Consider the following 4596-nt stretch of genomic DNA (forward strand, 5'->3'; position numbering starts at 1 on the left):
AATCATAAAAATCAAAAAAATATTTTTGTGTTTCTTGTTTGAGTCTTGAGTCATGTTATAAGTTTAGTGTCAATTGCATACTCATCTTGCATTTTTCAAAAATTCATGCATTCATAGTGTTCTTCATAATCTTCAAGTTGTTCTTGGTAAGTCTTCTTGTTTGATCTTTGCATTTGCATGTTTTGTGTCTTTTCTTGTTTTTCATATGCATTCTTGAATTCTTTATGTCTAAGCATTAAAGAATTCTAAGTTTGGTGCCTTGCATGTTTTCTTTGCATTAAAAATTTTTCAAAAATATGTTCTTGATGTTCATCACGATCTTCAAGGTGTTCTTGGTGTTCATCTTGACATTCATAGCATTCTTGCATGCATCACATGTTTTGATCCATAACTTTCATGCATTGCATCATTTTTCTTGTTTTTCTCTCTCATCATAAAAATTCAAAAATAAAAAAATATCTTTCCTTTTTTCTCTCTTAAAATTTTGAAAATTAGATTTGACTTTTTCAAAAATTTTTAAAAATCTAGTTGTTTTTATGAGTCAAATCAAATTTTCAAATTTAAAAATCTCATCTTTTTCAAAATCTTTTTCAAAAATCAAATCTTTTTCATTTTTCTTAGTTATTTTTGAAATTATAAAAATATTTTTCAAAAATCCTTTTCTTAATTTTATCTTATAATTTTCTAAAATAACATCATCAATTAATGTTTTGATTCAAAAATTTCAAGTTTGTTACTTACTTGTTAAGAAAGATTCAAACTTTGAGAATCATATCTTGTGATTTCTTGTGAATCAAGTCATTAATTGTGATTTTAAAAATCAAATCTTTTTCAAAACTAATTTCAATCATATCTTTTCAAAAATATCTTCTTATCTTATCTTTTTCAAAAAAAAAAAAACTTTTTTTTTGATTTTCAAAATATTTTTTCTAACTTCCTAACTTCTTATCTTTTCAAAATTGATTTTCAAATTTGTTTCAACTAACTAACTAACTTTTTGTTTGTTTCCTACCTTTTTCAAAACTACCTAACTAACTCTCTCTCTCTAATTTTCGAAAAAATCTTCCCTCTTTTTCAAAATTTCTTTTTAATTAGACTAATTATTTTATTTTTATTTTGAATTTTCGAAAAAACTACTAACCTTTTTCAAAAACTATTTTCGAAAATCACTAACTCTTTTTCAAAAATTATTTTCGAAAATTCCCATTCTCTCTCATCTCCCTCTATTTATTTATTCATCTACTAACACTTCATCTCACCCAATTTCGAACCCCCTCTTCCATCTGTGTTCGAATTTCTTCTTCTTCTTCTTTTCTAACTCACACCGGAACCTCTTTACTGTGACATAGAGGATTCCTCTTCTTTTCTCTTTCTCTTATCTTTCTTATGAGCAGGGACAAAGAAAAAGGCATTCTTGTTGAAGCTGATCCAGAACCTGAAAGGACTCTGAAGAGGAAACTAAGAGAAGCTAAATTACAACAATCCAGAGACAACCTTATTGAAAACTTCGAACAAGTAAAGGAGATGGCAGCCGAACCCAACAACAATAATGCAAGGAGAATGCTTGGTGACTTTACTGCACCTAATTCCAATTTACATGGAAGAAGCATCTCCATTCCTACCATTGGAGCAAACAATTTTGAGCTGAAACCTCAGCTAGTTTCTCTGATGCAGCAGAACTGCAAGTTTCATGGACTTCCATCTGAAGATCCTTTTCAGTTCTTAACTGAATTCTTGCAAATCTGTGATACTGTTAAGACTAATGGAGTAAATCTTGAAGTCTACAGGCTCATGCTTTTCCCTTTTGCTGTAAGAGACAGAGCTAGAGTGTGGTTGGACTCTCAACCCAAAGACAGCCTGAACTCTTGGGATAAGCTGGTCACGGCTTTCTTAGCCAAGTTCTTTCCTCCTCAAAAGCTGAGCAAGCTTAGAGTGGATGTTCAAACCTTCAGACAGAAAGAAGGTGAATCCCTCTATGAAGCTTGGGAAAGATACAAACAGTTGACCAAAAAGTGTCCTTCTGACATGCTTTCAGAATGGACCATCCTGGATATATTCTATGATGGTTTATCTGAACTATCAAAGACGTCATTGGATACTTCTGCAGGTGGATCCATTCACCTAAAGAAAACGCCTGCAGAAGCTCAAGAACTCATTGACATGGTTGCTAATAACCAGTTCATGTACACTTCTCAAAGGAATCCTGTGAATAATGGGACGCCTATGAAGAAGGGAGTTCTTGAAGTTGATACTCTGAATGCCATATTGGCTCAGAACAAAATATTGACTCAGCAAGTCAATATGATTTCTCAGAGTCTGAATGGAGTGCAAGCTGCATCCAACAGTACTCAAGAGGCTTCTTATGAAGAAGAAGCTTATGATCCTGAAAATCCTGCAATAGCAGAGGTGAATTACTTAGGTGAACCTTATGGAAACACCTATAATCCATCATGGAGAAATCATCCAAATCTCTCATGTAAGGATCAAAGGCCTCAACAAGGCTTTAATAATGGTGGAAGAAATAGGTTTAACAATAATAAACCTTTTCCATCATCCACTTAGCAACAGACAGAGAACTCTGAACAAAATACTTCTAATTTAGCGAACTTAGTCTCTGATCTATCTAAGGCCACTGTAAGTTTCATGAATGAAACAAGGTCTTCCATTGGAAATTTGGAAGCACAAGTGGGCCAGCTGAGTAAAAGGATCACTGAAATCCCTCCTAACACTCTCCCAAGCAATACAGAAGAAAATCCAAAAGGAGAGTGCAAGGCCATTGACATAACCAAAATGGCCGAACCCAATGAGGGAGAGGAGGACGTGAATCCCAAGGAGGAAGACCTCCTGGGACGTCCAGTGATCAATAAGGAGTTTCCCTCTGAGAAACCAAAAGAATCTGAGACTCATCTAGAGACCATAGAGATTCCATTGAACCTCCTTATGCCATTCATGAGCTCTGATGAGTATTCCTCTTCTGAAGAGAATGAGGATGTTACTGAAGAGCAAACTGCCAAGTTTCTTGGTGCAATCATAAAGCTGAATGCCAAATTATTTGGTATTAAAACTTAGGAAGATGAACCTCCCTTGTTCACCAATGAACTAAGTGATCTGGATCAACTGACATTGCCTCAGAAGAGACAGGATCCTGGAAAGTTCATAATACCTTGTACCATAGGCACCATGATCTTTAAGGCTCTGTGTGACCTTAGTTCAGGGATAAACCTCATGCCCCTCTCTGTAATAGAGAAACTGGCAATCTATGGGGTGCAAGCTGCTAAAATCTCATTAGAGATGGCAGACAATTCAAGAAAATAGGCTTATAGACAAGTAGAGGACGTGTTAGTAAAGGTTGAAGGCCTTTACATCCCTGCTGATTTCATAGTCCTGGATACTGGGAAGGAAGAGGATGAATCCATCATCCTAGGAAGACATTTCCTAGCCACAGCAAGAGCTGTGATTGATGTGGACAGAGGAGAATTGATCCTTCAATTAAATAAGGACAACCTTGTGTTTACAACTCAAGGATCTCTCTCTGCATCCATGGAGAGGAAGCATAAAAAGCTTCTCTCATAGCAGAGTCAAACAAAGCCCCCACAGTCAAACTCTAAGTTTGGTGTTGGGAGGCCACAACCAAACTCTAAGTTTGGTGTCAAACCCCCATATTCAAACTCTAAGTTTGGTGTTGGGAGGTCTCAACAAAGCTCTGCTATTCTGTGAGGCTCTATGAGAGCCCACTGTCAAGCTATTGACATCAAAGAAGCGCTTGTTGGGAGGCAACCCAATCTTTATTTAATTATATTTCTATTAGTTGTATGTCTTTGTAGGTTCATGATCATGTGGAGTCACAAAATAAAAATAAAAATTGAAAACGGAATCAAAAACAGCAGAAGAAAAATCACACCCTGGAGTAAGCACCTGTCTGGCGTTCAACGCCAGAACAGAGCATGGTTCTGGCGCTGAACGCCCAAAATGGGCAGTGTCTGGGCGCTGAACGCCCAAAATGGGCAGCATCTGGGCGCTGGACGCCAGAACTGCACCCTGGAGAAGAACTGGTGCTGAACGCCCAGAACAAGCATGGTTCTGGCGTTCAACGCCAGAAATGGCCAACAAATGGGCGTTGGACGCCCAAAATGGGCACCAACCTGGCGCTGAACGCCCAGAGTTGTGTGCAAGGGCATTTTACATGCCTAATTTGGTGCAAGGTTGTAATTCCTTGAACACCTCAGGATCTGTGGACCCCACAGGATCACCTCAGGATCTGTGGACCCCATAGGATCCCCACCTACCTCCACTCACTCTCTTCTCTCTTCTCAATCATCCTCTATTCCCAATAAACACTCTTCCCTATTAACCCTTTACCACTCACATCCATACACCCACTTACCTTCAAAATTCAACATCTCTTTTCCACCCAATCCCACCCATATGGCCGAATACACACCTCCCTCCATCTCCTCCATATCTTCTTCTTCTTCTTCTATTCCTTCTTCTTCTTCTTCTATTCCTTCTTCTTTTCCAAAAGAACAAGAAGTACGTGAGTTTCGAATTTATCCTTGAACTTAGTTTAATTATATTGATGTGGTGACAATGCTTCTT

General features: G+C 37.4%; 1 non-coding gene across 1 annotated transcript; it reads right to left on the minus strand.

The window, feature by feature from the left end:
* Positions 1 to 1923: 1923 nt before the first annotated feature.
* On the minus strand, positions 1924 to 2031 carry LOC148548925 (small nucleolar RNA R71). The gene has a single exon (XR_015897865.1). It is a non-coding gene; the product is annotated as a small nucleolar RNA R71 (small nucleolar RNA).
* Positions 2032 to 4596: the final 2565 nt, after the last annotated feature.

Source organism: Arachis ipaensis, chromosome B8, assembly GCF_059453495.1.
Source record: "Arachis ipaensis isolate K30076 ecotype BB chromosome B8, ASM5945349v1, whole genome shotgun sequence".
NCBI classification, from domain to species: domain Eukaryota; kingdom Viridiplantae; phylum Streptophyta; class Magnoliopsida; order Fabales; family Fabaceae; genus Arachis; species Arachis ipaensis.